The sequence below is a fragment of the Cydia pomonella genome, chromosome 16, assembly GCF_033807575.1.
Source record: "Cydia pomonella isolate Wapato2018A chromosome 16, ilCydPomo1, whole genome shotgun sequence".
Taxonomy (NCBI): domain Eukaryota; kingdom Metazoa; phylum Arthropoda; class Insecta; order Lepidoptera; family Tortricidae; genus Cydia; species Cydia pomonella.
The window spans coordinates 10,858,667-10,874,534 of NC_084718.1; positions in this window are offsets into that span (position 1 = coordinate 10,858,667).

A 15,868-nucleotide genomic window follows, 5' to 3' on the forward strand; every position below is an offset into this window, starting at 1 on the left:
AAAGTGGGACGAAATTAAATGTAGTCTTAAAGATTTGCCTACTCTAAATGAATTTTATTCGTTTTTTGTTTTAGAAACATCTTACAATAATCACTTGGACAAGGGTGACCATAAGTTTGGGTCTCGGGATCGGGAACAAAAACCAAAAGGGCAAGCAACTCAATTTAAAAGTTTTGCGACTACACTGGATGGGAAATCAAACAATACGTGTGATATGTGTAGCCAGGCTTATCGTTTATATGATTGTCCTAAATTAAACGTCTTTCGTCTTTAGTTCGTGTACTCCACAATGACGCGCAGATTTGTCAAATCTAATCTAATACATCTGCATACGAGTCAAAAACACGTCGTCGAGAATGACACGATCTATAAATCAGCATCTCTGCGAATGACACTCGCTTCGATCGGAGTTGTAAGTGATCATTCGCATCTATAGTCGCGTCGCTTACGCTAAGGCAGTGTCTTACGTGAGCGAATAATTCGCGAACGCGAAGCGGTGCGGCGCGGCGCGGGTGAATTCAATCCTTTGATACCTATGGAAGTGTCCTACGTGGGCGATCTCCGAGTTCCTTTGGGCTGCCGCGCCGCGCCGCGTCGCGTCGCATTCGCGAGTCATCGCTCACGTAAGCCGCTGCGTAAGTTACGCTAAGCCAATCGCTATCGCTACGATAACGAAACGCCTTGTGTCCCTCTGTCACTCTTCCATGTTAGTGCGACAGTGACAGTTGCGTTTCAATCGCTATGGAGCGTAAGCGAAATGCATGTTGGCTACGCGGCCTGGAATGACGCGTACGCTTAAATATAATTGAAATGTGCTTCTCGCCTTTACGTATATGAACATTTCATGGGTGCGAAAAAGACTACGAATCAAAAAAACGTCCCCATTTTTGAGCTTCATTATGGACGCTAGTGGTTTTTTGAATTCGCTAAAATGTAAGGTTAGCAGAATGGAAAATACAAATAAACTGTATTCAGAAGATATGGTGGCTGATTATATTTCAGAATATACTGTTAAAAAACAAACAATGTATTTCTGAATTCAATACTTTCAATGACTTCTGATATCATTCCGATTTTAATCGCACTTTAGATTGAGATTGTGTATCGTGTAGATCGGTGATTTGTATTGACTTGACTGTGACATATGCTTGACGTAGCGTGACTTAGCGCAGACATATAGACTTAGAATTATATAGTATAGTATATAATTAAAAAAAGTCAAAGTTTTTTCACCTCCTAATTAGTTACAAGATAGAATTAGGAACAGTGTGATAAGGGAAAAGTGTGGACTGAACGAAGATGTAGTGACAAAAATTAAGAAAGGTATGTTTGGACACGTGGTGGAAAGAATTAGTGAAAGAAGGTTAATAAAGAGAGTGTACAAGGGAGAAGTAAAAGAGGGAGCTGGAAGGGGTAGACCTCGGCGGACTTTTTCTGATCAAATCGGGGAAATCCTGAAGAAAGGCCAGGTCAAGAGCACCCTAAACCGGTGAGCATGTATGAGGAATGTTATGATAGTGAAGGAAGCGCAAGAGGTATGTCAGGAGCGTAGCAAGTGGAAATCCGTGGTCTCTGCCTGCCCCTCCGGGAACTAGGCGTGATTATATGTATGTATGTATATATATAATTAGTTAAATTATGAGTTTGATTTCTCCACTACCTAAAGGTTGTCAGGAAGAGGTCGCTCTGTAGCGATAAGGCCGCCTGTTGTTTACCTCTATCTTCATGTATTATATGTTTTCCATGTAAATTTATTCTGAGGTTGTGCAATAAAGAGGATTTGTATGGTACTGTATATATTATGAAACTATATACTACTTATAAACTGAACTACATACTTCTTATTGTATATACTGTGAGTATGAAATACGACGTTGTTAACAGGAATGTACATAATACTAAGGGCCCCTTAGTCTGCAGTCGACGTGTGCAGATAAACGGCGTTTCTGAAATTAACATACCTATACTTTACCAATCTCGTATCTACTATGGCTGTTGTCAAATGTAAACCTTAAAGTAAAGAGGTATTAAATTGATTTTCCAAAGCCTCTTAACAGTGTAAGAGCTTTAGAAAACAGCAGCTTTCACGGTATTCATACACCAGATTACATTTACGTACTGTACTTTACTATCATTACATCTGCATTTGACAGTGCATGAAAGCCTTTCCTGGCTGTTTAGTAGCTTGTGAAATTAGTTATTGATAGTATATACACGTACGCTTCTCGTCATGTTTACTTATCTTAATTGGCTACGTCATTTATGTAATACCGAACTATGCATCAATCAATACTTACATGTATAAGATTCCGCAGTAGTCATACATACATACATACATACATACATACATATATTGCGTTTGCATTCAGTCATACGAGTACATACATGGACTGCATTTTAAGAATAAAAAAATCTGTGTAATTACAATAGGTCTTAAGATATCAGCATATGTTTTCTCTATCTTATGCTTTCAATGACTGAAATATAAAAAAAATCGTATTAATAAAATAAATAAATATTTGGGGACAACCTAGCTCCAAACTAAGCAAAGCTTGTACTATGGGCACTAGGCAACGATATACATACGGATACAGAAAATACATACGTATATCAACTTATATACAATATACATAGCAGTCGCTTTCACAATAACTAGTGCCTACGCCAATTCTTGGGATTAGTTGCCAAACGGACCCCTGGCGGAGCCGTTGCTATAAAACCGAGTCAGCGGGAAGAAGATATGAAATGAAATGAAATGTATTTATTTGTCAGAATATGGTACATTGATTTGATATTAAATTAGAATTAGTGCTTTCATATTCTACCGTGAAGGCGGTGTACAAATATTTTTACTTATATCTAATTCTTACATCTATATCTTTGGTTTACACAAAATACCTACGAAATCAAAAGTAGGAACAATCAAACAAATAAATGCTGTGTTATATACGTAGCTCACTAGATAAGTTTTGCAATAGACAAATATGAAACAAAGAGGTGGCCTATCACATATACTTGTTAAAACTATATTTCCATAGACAATGATTGGCCGCAAAACATTTACTTTTCTTTTAAATTTACTTATTAAAAAATCTTTACTTTGTACGAAATGAAAATGTTGTATAAAATATGCGTAAATTTTCCTTAGCCCACGCCGACGTTTTCAAAGTTATAATCTATTTATAAACATTGTCTATGGAAATATAGTTTTATAAAATATATGCGATAGGCCACCTATTTGTTTCATATTTGTCTATTGCAAAACTTATCTAGTGACCTATGTATGTACTTATTTGGTATGTTTTCAGTATAAAAATAATATTTTTGTAACAGAAAATTAAGTGTTATTCAAATTGATATACTACTCTTATTTTTTGTTATATGTGGTTAATTAATTTGAAATACTCCATTCAGCCATTTTCATTCTAAAGCAGTTAAAAGTTAACTCTGAATTATGAATTTTTTGGATGATTTCTAATAATTTGTCAGATCAAGTAGCGAAAATGTTATCATAGGTTCATAGGTTACATATTTGTAATCTACTCAACAATTCCTTTCATTTGATATGTCACATGGTATACTTTGTACAGCCGACTTTATGACGTCACAGTTACTACCCCCACCATTTTCGCGCTTGTTATCTCATATATTTGTATTCAGGGCATCATACTGAAGGCATTGATACCATATATACACATATCCGAGATGAATTGAACGGAAAGTAACTTAAAACTGTATCTGTTTTTTCCCCCAATAAAGAAAAAAATAAAATAAAAAAAAAACCTGATTTACCAATCTACTGTATCTCTATATGTATTTGGAAAAGTAATCGAGGGTGGCAGATACTTTTGGCGCGTTGTTTCATACATTACTCTACGTCTACTCGTATTGATGATGACTGTAGATATATTTGGTCAGGTGAAGGTACATTTTTTCCAGATTTTTGCTCATATCTCGAATATCTTTACGAATAGCATTATAATTACTACGGACTAAAGTTTAACCATAAAATTCTTTAGGAGCAACAGGATGTTTAAGTTAATGAAGAGACAAAATATAGACGATTTAAGAAAACGTCGTTTTTTCGTAACTGTTCAACGTAACTATTTTTTTTTCTTTAGAATGTGCAAGCTTAAACCTGCTGATCAGATACAAAAAAAAAACTGGCCAAGAGCATGTCGCGCCATGCTCATTGTAGGGTTCCGTAGTTACCGTAGTTACCCATCCGTCAAAATAGCCTTTAGCAAAAACTCAAAGACGGCAAGACCGATCAGGTTCCCTATAGATTTTCTTGAAACTCTCAGCTACGCTTTACTTTTACTTTTTTTTTAATATTTTTTGGACCCATTGTTCAAAAGATTTCCGAAAATATTACGTTTATTAAAAAAATGGCTATTAACGACCCTTATTAGTTTTAAAAGACCTATCCAACGACACGCCACACTATAGGGTTAGACCGAAAAATAATCATCCCTCTTTTGGTGTCATGTCACTTGTATTGCATATTGGTGCGAGCGAGATATATAGAAAATAAGTTACGCAGACGTTAGCGAATATGTCAGTTTGACACTGCGAAGGCGTCGTGGTAAGGCATCGTCCTTGTAGAGACGGGCCTTACGGGCACTACGAATAGGGCCATGGCCAGTTCATGGGTGTCAAAATCGCATTCAGTTACACCAGCGCGCTCAGTCGGGAGCTAAGTGGCGCAGTGTGAAGTTGTCACGTAATGCCATTTCCAAATTATAAAAATGGCTAGGTGTGTCATGAAAGGGTTTAAAAAGTATTACAAAAAAATCAAATTCATTTCTGTGATTTCATATCATCGGTAAATCATTTAAGAATACATTAATTTCTTGTTTAAAACAAATCTTTTTTCTTTTAAACGCCTATCTTTATTACTCTTCAAATCATTGTGGGAAGGCTACTAGTATTAAATACACTAGGTACCTATCTTATATGTACTTATTATGTAGGATTTTTTAAAGATTTATCATATTCAATAATCTATTACAGCTCAAGTTGGTCACTATAACGGATCTCATTAGTTGAGTGCTTTTAAAAAAATTTAATTGTTAACCAAACAACATTTTTATGTAAAGCAGAGACACTTTCCATATAGATTTTTCTATATTGACCTGCCTGTTGCTGTCTCTATTGCTCGCGCGTAATTATATTGCTGTCAAGTTTGCACAGTGACATTGACAACCGGCATAATGGGCAGGACAGCAATATAATTATGCGAGTGCAATAGAGGTAGTAACAGAGGGTTTAATGTACTAGTATCTATATGGAAAGCGTCTCTGCTTTAGCGTTGAATAATACATTTATTAAATACCTATAGAAAACATCTCAAACATCTTTAAAAATCTTGTGATGCTAATTAATCGCAATTTTGGTACAAAAGGGCGATTTTTGAATTTCGATCACTCGATTTTGTCACTCAAAAACCGGTGGAAAACGGCGAAACGCAAATTGTTAAAATACGAGTAATAAAATTCACCACCCGTTTTCAATTTTATTACACGAAATTCAAAAATCGCCGCCCAGGGTTTTAACCTTGAATAAGGAGTAACAATAGCTATAGTTTGGCTATAGCGACACTCTGTTATTTAGGTATTATGCAATCGTCATGGCAATGGCGACTAGATGCCGTCATATTGTATCACAGCGGCCAATCGTCGGCAGAGGCGTAAACAGAAAAACTGCTCAATGGAAAACGTGATCGGGGCCATCTTTTTTCCTGTAAAGGAAGTCGAGCGCAAAAAGTCGACGGTAAAGCACACGCGTGGGAACTAGTTGATAGCTTGAGCTAGACTTTAGAGTTGCTATGCGGTTAATAAATACTAAAAATCCTTGAAAAAAACTTAAGTGCATCTAATGTTAAAATGGAATTGTAGATAGCTATCTAATATCTAACTTTTAATATTTAAAGTGGCAGACTGGCAGTGAGCTTATATTGCCTCACAACCAGGCTAAAAATGTTCTTGAGCGAAAGCGAGGATGACTCACAGTCTGATTAAGATCATAGGAAATCATTTGGTGATAAGGATACCTTCATCTGATAGCTGTTTATGTATTCCGGTAGATAATAATAGCCAGAAATACATATAAATTCCAAGTATGTTTATTGAATAATGTAGGGTAGGTTGTTGACCAATCAAACACCAAAAAGTGCGTTGCCGGCATTTAAGATGGGAGTACGCTCTTTTCTTGAAGGTTTGAAGGTCGTATCGGTCCGGAAATACCGCAGGCGACAGATCATTCCACAGTTTAGCAGTTATGCTGCGAGAAAAGTGCGCCTTTCATGTCCACGGAGCCTGGCACTGGCAACATAGTGTTTTATAAATTTCATGAAGTTTCATTCAAACAGAGTATCTTATATTTTGCCATATGATAGATAAATAATTATCAATTATTGAAAAAGTGGCTCTAATTCTAAAACTTGAGTACTAATTCTTTAATTCTTAAAAAAATTGTTTTGATAGTGTACTGTGCAAGTGCCGCAAATATGTAATTGTTTAAAAAAATGCATATTTGCGGCACTTATTAAATTGGGCGTCTTCTGCGGCCGTCCCCGGTTTTCGGGCCGAGCGCTGGACGTGGGATGGAGCCAAAGTATCCACGCAAGTCACGTCCCATGCCAAGGGTCGCCCTAAAGACATGATGATAATATGATGATAAAAATTATAAACTCAAATAAAATTATGATAAAAAAAGCTCTTACAAATCTGTACTTAGCAAAAAATAACTATTTCAAAGTAAATAATCTAAAAAATAAAACTTTGGATTAATATAAAGCCCAACAACTTCGTACTTGACCCTGAGATAGCGTCGCTAAAAACAGATTACATATGGAAATAATGTGCGTACTTCATGTATAGTCGGTACAGTACTATTGGCTTCGTGTTGATAGTTGTATACCTAATGTAAAAACTCTGTTTTCAGAGAATCGCAGCATTATATTCGATCAATAGAGACCAATTCATCAAAATCTGATTTCAAATATTAATCTTTAAGATTCTGACTCCGTTGAAGAGTGATTTTCGTCAGCTATTGTGTCGCTTTCAGGAGCACCAACATCGATTATACCTTTATTACAATATTCGTCTTTATTTTTTTTACATGGTCACGGAAAAAAAATAAAAAAACGACTCTTCATTATTTTTTTGGTGCAAATATTTTATGGTGCAAATTGTATTCAAAATATTTTCTTTTTGTTTATATCGATGATATTCGATGGCATTGAACATCTGTTGTTGTCAAAGAGCACTCGTTGCCGGTAAAATAAATTAGTACTACTGAAAATCCGCAACATGGTGAATGCCAAATAGAAAGAAGTTGGGCTTTATTTAAATGTTAATAAACCGATTACAGTAGTTGTGTATATGTTACGGATAATGTTGGATGGTTAATCAAACTCAAGTTTATCTTAGTATAACTAGTATTACCCAAGCCTTTTGGATAAAGTCCGAAAATTTAAAGAATATCAATCTGTATTCGACGTTTACCCGTACACATCTAGGTCTACCCAACACTAGGTGTATAGGCATCATCACTTTTGACATTCACATCAGTCTACAAACCTTACCTCATGTCAAAACTTCAAATAGGTATGGAACTTCTATCCATCATGCAAACAAGAGGGACCTTATTTAAGTTTTTACCTAAATCTACTTACTTAAAGACCCTTGTCTTTCGAAGTATATTAGAGTTCCGTATTAAAAGGTTTTGCAAACGGTAATCGGCTTTAAAAAAGAAAGATAGGTGTCTACCTAATAAATAGCGAGAAGTTTATTTATCTACATCCAGCCAGGTGGCCTGTCCAAAGCTGTCGCCGCAGAGTCGTGCCTCCATTTTAATTGGACATAACGAATCAAGTTTGATGGAAAAACTGGGCGGGGACTGTTTGTGAAGCTGAACTGCGTGATGGTATTTTTGCTGTTTTCTGTCAATACTTTCCCACCTAATTCTTAATCTGAATCTGCTTTGGATTGTGACTCACACAAACATTCGTTATTATTGTTTTCATAACGCAGATAATTTAATAAGTTAATCTAGGGGCTCGTCACCCTAAATATGCCTGTTTACTCCTATTATAATGATATCTTTCCGACATACCCGAAGAAACGTAAAATTTACTAATAAAAAAAGTGAATACAATATAGGACGAAAATGCCACTTCCACCATTTAGCCAAGCCGTTGAGTAAATTCTGGTTTAACAAAATATGCCTTTACCTAAATAGGTCGTGAATCTCAGGAACGGTGCACGAACTTCGAATTTATGCAGTGAATATTTTATGGCTACGACATAATGTGGCTTCTGTTTATGCGATGTTGCTCACGGATCGTAGGTACGTAGCTTCCCGAAATAAATGAGAATACATATTCTTTTATAGTAGCTTTTCCTTTACGTATAAAATATTCCACTGACTCTCGTTTACAAAAAAACAGGTAAGATTTTACATTGTATTACGTGCTACTTATAAGTAAAGAATATACTCATCAATCAAGTATTCGATGGTGTTCCATATCGGGTAGTTCATAGTGTTTTTAGGATCTAAAGATTTGCATTGTATCATCAAATGGTCATTGGCCTAATAAGTGTAAAAATACTTATGTGAGTTGTATATCTACGGCTATTGTTGTCCTGATTACCAATAACATTAAAAGAGTCATAAATTGATGCCGATTTGCTTTAATATTTTTATAAACGCAACAAGGCAAGCATTTATCGAGCATTCATTGTTATGTACGGTTTTACTTCAGTAAGACTAGGGTAAGCGTTACACATCATCTGATAAAATTTTGTGCGAAGTATGACGATGTAGTCATAAAATACCAAAAAATAAGTACCTAAACATATGAATCACGATTTTTCTCACACATCAGTGCGTGAGAAAAAAAATCACAGTAAAACGGAGTTACGGCTAACTGTTCGGCAATTAACTATTCGACTGGCAGCGACAGTTATACAGACCGAATATGATTCTTTGCTATCGTATATGTATACTCGTATTGATATCGTCATCCCACTCCAGCTTGAAGTATGTGAGTAAAATACACTGATAGTTTCGTGGTTTACGGTTAACTGTGGAAACAATTTTCCGAGGTGGGGTGATCACAGGTGGATCGTGAGTCTCGGATTTTGGGCATCGAAAATCGTCAGTAATCGGTCGTCAGCTTGAAGTTTTTTCGGAAAAGTTCGGTGCCTGATCGATTTTCTGTCGGATAGTGCACGCACGTGTCGCTGCGATTCGACGCAGTTGCGGCGCCGCGATTGAGCTGTATCTACTGTCCCTGCTTCAGCCTTGGCAGGTGTATACTTTACCTAATTTAATGTAGATACACTAGTTTAAAATTCATAACATAAACTAGAAATAATTTAGTTCACATAACCATATACTGTGCTAATGCCGCCATTGTCATGTATCATTATTTTGCAATTAGTTTGATACAAAAGTTTTTTTTTAAACCTAGGTTTCCGAAACTCTCATCGATTTCAGTATTAGTTAACATGCGCAAAATTTTAACATGAAAATCTATCGGAACTAATTTTGACACCATTCTCAGGACTGGATAATTTAACTTTCATATTCTATTAAAATTCACCTGTTCAAAATTGCTTCCTAAGAAAGCTGTTTAGAGGCGTAACGAAACCATTTGCTTGGCGAAAATCCACAATCACCCAACAATAATTCGGAGCGGCACTTGTCGCTGTGTCCGCGTTGCCACTGTTGCCAGCCATTATTGGTTCTCACGAGAAATCATTCGGCGGCATTCCGGACAAATGTCCACAGAATTCTCGATCAAACGCGAAAGTCGTGCATGTCCAGCGATCGCTAACACAAAAAAGTAGTAAGTTCAATAGATCGATTCCTGCTTTTTGCCCGTTTATTGACAATCGAAGAAGAAACTAAAGCATGTCTTGTAGCGCGCTTAAGAATTAATCAACGAAATTTATTTTTGGCCGACTTCAAGCTTTAAAGGAATTCTAAAGAGGTTCTAAATTCAATTGATTGTTTTGACCATAATTTAGTTTTTAATAAATATATTGTTGAATATATATATTGTCAAATCTGTCATTTCAGAACTATGTAAATAATAAGATTCATGAAAATTTTAGGAACTCCCTCAGTTCTTCATGGATCTCAGAAAAGACCAAGAGCTAACAGCCGAGATACCGGTTTACAATGATGGCTTCCCATGTATTTAATTGGTATGGACGTTTTGCTCATTCCAAGCCTGATATAAGTTGGCTACGATGCATGAGTTATTTTCGTTGGGCTCATGCTACACGCACGTGTGTCCGAAATAAGGTTAAATAACCATTATGTCTCATCACGCCCATGTAATACGTCATTTTGACGGTATTATTTGTTTAACCTAACAATTAGATATTTCTATATGGAACATAATTTATTAAACATCTGTAGTATCGAAGTCAACGAACCAAAAATACAACAGAACAACTCCAATATATGACCCATATACTCATAGTGCAATTACTTAAGGATTTTGATTAAGTTAATATAAGTAAAAGCAAGTAAATACGACAAGTGTGTCAGCGGGGTAATATGTATGAACTCGCAATAGATCGCTAAGCAATGGTGTACACTCCCCAGACAGACCCCAATGTTAATGCTAGCCACATTTAAGACGGAAGAATAGCTTTGCGATCCTAGCGAAATAACGGTACTAGGTATTTATATGAAATTCCATTTTGCGAGAAAACGTTTTTCACTAATTAAATCTTAACAAATCACTTTAATTTTGATCTCGATCGCTTCAGCATAATATATAATTCCCTCTTAATCCGCAGCCACAGTTCTCCGTACTTACTTTTTAAATATCGAAATAAATATTAACGGTAAGTTTGCGCGAATGCAAACGTGATTTTTTTGAAAATAAATAAAAAATCTTGACATGTCGTTTTTGTAAGTACACATATTTGTTTACTCGTGATGCACCTTTAAGAACAGCTAATATTACCATGGACAAAGGGAAAGAGGGTGTCGACACGGTGTTTTGTTTTGTAATTAACAATAGACATGACAATTTCTTTTGACGTTGGACCTCTTGCTGTGACCCTTTAAAGGAAAGAGTCTGGGATGTTGTTTTGAACAAATTATTAGTCTGGTTTAGCATAGAGCGGAGGACAATCGCTCGTGATTCTTGTAAATAGGTTCTTAGTTTCGATGAAAACAATGATTTATTTATAGTGCATGAGTCATCGGTAGCTATTAGTCGTGCATTATTGTCTTACGACGCGTCCTGCGCCCGGCGCGCGCTGCTGGAGGGCTTTGCTTGTTTACTAACATTTTATTGAGGTGTTATGTCTAACGGCTCCTTTAGAAGGTGGACTATTGAGTTACACTGACAATGATTGAGTGAAGATGTTCTCCAATAGGAGATGAATGATTTATGTCTTTCTCGAGTATAATCAAATTTATATTGATATATCTTAGTGGTGCTTGATAAACTATAGCGTTTTGAAAATAAAAATTAAATATGAACTAAATATGTTATAATATAAATTGTTGTGTCCCATATAAAACCTTTATTTACATTAAGGATAAAATGAATTTATTTAAGACATTGCGAATGAAATCAACTATGTAGATGTCAATCAATTAAGGTGTCTGGGCTGCCCAGCTATCTATAGATATAGATAATCTCATATGAGCTTTGGATAGACTCCATAATGCGAGTTTAGATGAATTATTAAATTGATCATTTACTGTAATCATCTAAGGCTCTACGGCTTTGGGACCACTTTTACAGTGACTTTAGAGTTCCTAAGCAAAGTAGGTAGGTACCTAAGCTTTTAACGTACCATGATTATTTATTAAATACATCATGTTCAAATTTCTTTCTTCTTTTGATTGAAATCTCTAGTCATCACATCTTTTCATCATCAGAGCATAAAACTGAATTTTATTCCGCCTACTTCCGACATAAAGACGAACTATACGAGCATGAGATGTGAGAAATACTTAAGCCTTTTCTAACGAAATACACCTATCTCAATTGTGTTTTCAATCAAGATTACCTGAGTTCTCAGCTCAAAGTATAGTTCCATTCGGCAGAAGCAGTTGAATCCCTAAGCCTGTCCGTAGAAGATTCTAGTGATAGGTACGAAAAATCCGGAAGTGGAAACAAGTCATGGAAGTGGATACTTTCCACACGTAGCGACAATCTGGTATATACTGATTTATTATTTATGAAGACATAATCTATAGAGGACTGAATGAGCAATTATTCTGACGGCGTTAACAAGCGGACAGCATTGTCCAACGCGTTCATTTGTCTGGTGAAACAAAGAGGCAGTTAGGGCGAATCCTGCGCATAAAGCGGGTAACAGTAAGACGGGCGATTTTATTGTTTTACTGCACGGCTCCCGAAGCCGCAGGAGGTAGCACCCTAAATATTGAGTTGGAGCAAGATAAGTGTGGACTAGGCTAGCAGTCGTGGGTTCCCTCAGTGAAAAAGATATTTTTTAGGTTTACAAAAATATACAACAAGTAAAAAATGAAAAAAAAAAAAATATAGCAGTATAGCGTGTATTGAAATTATTACCTGGTAGTTTATTTATTTTTTGGAAAATATGCATAAGGTCTGGGTACATGAGAAACGGCGGCGGGGCAGGGGTACAAATGAAACGAATATGTAAGTTTTTAATTATTATACTAGCCTTTTGCGCTTGACATAATAAACTGCTGCTTTTGTCTTACCTAAACTTTCATGAAACGTAATGAAGGCCCAAGTGCTTGATATGTCAAATCCCAATAATAGTCTTAATGACGTAAACAAGTAGAGTAATGAACACTCGGAGGCCTATCTTACCTGAGGGCCTACCGCGAACGACGTTCGACGTGTTGCTTCCCTGTCACACTTACGTAAGAATTTACAAGTGCAACAGAAAGGCAACACGTCGAGCGTGGTTCGCGTTGCTCTGCCCTCTGCGGGCATTTAACGGAACCCTAAAATGTTTAAACTAAATTACTGGCAATTAAGTAGATTTACAACCGTCACCGTTCCCGGAACATTTACAAAAGTCTACTTACGACTTTACGAGTAGCTATTTGACTTAAAAATTTCTAGTAATTATTGTCTTTTATACATTTCACAGGCTTTAAACTGTTTAATATAAGCATTATTTGTTCAAAGCTTTCATTAAGATTTATATTTACGGCAAAGTTATTGCTTACAAATTTAACAGATTTTTCTTTTTAAATTGAAGAGAAAACAAAATCACTATCGGGCTCCATAAATTACACTTTTGACAGATAGCAGATTATATCAAAAACAAACGGAGACCAAATTCATAAATAACCTATTTTTACAATCAAAATAATACTCCTGTACTGTAAATGCAGTTACTTCTACGTGGCCACTTAACTTTTATGGGGGTTTCAGTAATTATATATTACATTTCTGACACGGATATTTGTTTCTGAGCCATGGGTGTTTCTATGTATTTAAGTATTTATAATTATAATATATTATATATATCGTTGTCTAGGTACCTACAACACAAGTCTTATTGAGCTTACTGTGGGACTTAGTCAATTTGTGTAATAATGTCCTATAATATTTATTTATTTATTATTTATCTCTAGAATAAAAGGGGCGTCGTAGAATAAGTTTGTATATATATTAGGTACAAATAGTAGAAGATACGTTATAAGAAATATATCCCTTCATCTGTTATTTATTTGTGTTGAGAAATAAATGATAGATAATATTCACATTGACACATTGCAAATAGACAGATGCCTAGTTAAATTGCGTAGGGACACTAAAAAAATGTTTTTTTTTTTTTACTTTTTTATATTTAATGGACCTAACATGGACTTGACCGGTCCCTTAATAAGGCAACCTAAAGGCAGACAGATAGGTTATATTAAAAATAAGCTTTCATAGGATATAATATGCGATTAAATAACAAAAAAAAAGTAAAAAAAAAAAAATATGTGAATATTATCTATGGTGCCATTCATTTATTACGTAAGACGATTTTTGTCACTTTTTGACCCCCTCCCACCCCATGTAAGAAAATATAAGTATAGCCCCCCCCTATATTACGTAAGAATCTAAAGGAAAAATAAACACACATTTCTTTTGTTTCAGTGTTTACGAGTGGAACGTTTATTTGTACTTTCAAAGGTACTGGAGCCGATCTCAGCTAACTCTGCACTGACTTTGATAGAATAGAGTGTGAAAGTATTAGTTTTGTGGAACCAAAGGTACTCCACGATGGAAAATATAAACACATTGACACACATAAGAGAAGTCCACAAAAGTTCTTGAGAGACATGGAAAGGAGAAAAAGTACAGTCAGCAATAAAAGCGGGTACCAAAAATATTTTACACGGCAACATTTTAACCTAACATTATCTGGTGCAGATTTTTTTTATGGTTCAAACCAATTTATTGGGTTTATTTCGTTAAACAAATAAAAAGTGGTACTTAACACCCACCCCTTACTGAATGCTATTAAAAGGTCAAGAAGTACTATATTTAATTGGGCCGCTGTGTAAAAATTATAGGTATTTTGTAGCATTTTGAATATTGAGTTTTTGTACTTTATATTTTATAGCTACCTCTGTATATTTAAATTTGCCGCGGGGACCTGAAAAAAGAAGAAACCTTAAAATATACACCGTGGGCCCATATAACCCAACAAAGTTTAAAGGTGTATTCTTGACCGCATTTAGAGACTAAAATATCATACAAAGTTTTCTAAAATCGGTCTTGTTTTAGAGATAATGACAATATTTGTGAAGATTTGTTCCTGTAATTACTTACTGAAAAAAGGTTTTTTGGCTGCGGCGGCGAGGCTGCCACTATGTGATTTGATTTATAGTTTCACTGACATTAAAGTTTTAAACAAAGCTCGCAAAGATTATCTGTAAATAAAAAAAAGAAAAACTAAAATGTTAACTATAATTATTTAATAAACACTCGTCGCAATGGTCAAAGTGATTTTTTTAAATAACTTTGAAAAATCCTTATAAAATAATATTATACCCCTGCAATTTTCTGCACACGCTAACGTAAGAATTTTAAAATGAGCTTAAAAAAAATAACCTATTCGGCGCATACGAATATTCGTATTCGTTACATACCTTACTTATATCGAAATAGGGGTCACTTGTTTCATTTGACTTACAAATGTAGGTTATCCTTTTAATTGTGAAACTGATTATAAAGCCAGGTAGGTAACCTGGCTCCGTTTGCAACCGATTCGAAACACTTTCGATAAAAATTCCATTCTTTCGTATATGAACAAAACAAACGAGACAGGCTGAGCCTAGTGTAGGAGCCAGAGCAAACTGACTAGCATATTCCCTAGCATAAAAAATACGCATGTCCTTCCTGTATGTTGTATTTATGATTGTATTTTTTGTTTGCGTTTTTTCTTCATGCACTTTTTGTAATTGTATATTTAAGATTTCTCATTCAAAAAACGGCCATCATATTCAGTTTAGTTAAACTCTCTCAGTAAAATCTATTTTCCCTGTTCCCGAGATACAGGCTGAGCCTAGTTTGGGGCCGATGGATATTAGCTTAATTGTAAAATCTAATTTATGTTAAGTTAAATCTGTTATGTCAATTTGTATAAAAAGTTTGGTAAATAAATATATAAAAAAAAATACGGAAGAACTAGAGAATATACTTGAACATGTAGGTACTACCTACCTATAAGTATAATAATTATATCTTCACAGTTTGCTCCGCAATTTTCGTGGCAGTTACTGTTGGCCTTAATGAACCGCCTGCTAGCGTCGTTATTTGAACAATAAACGTTCATTGTTGTCATTAAAGCAGAAGGAACCGCATTTGCTACTATTGCTTGCTTTACTA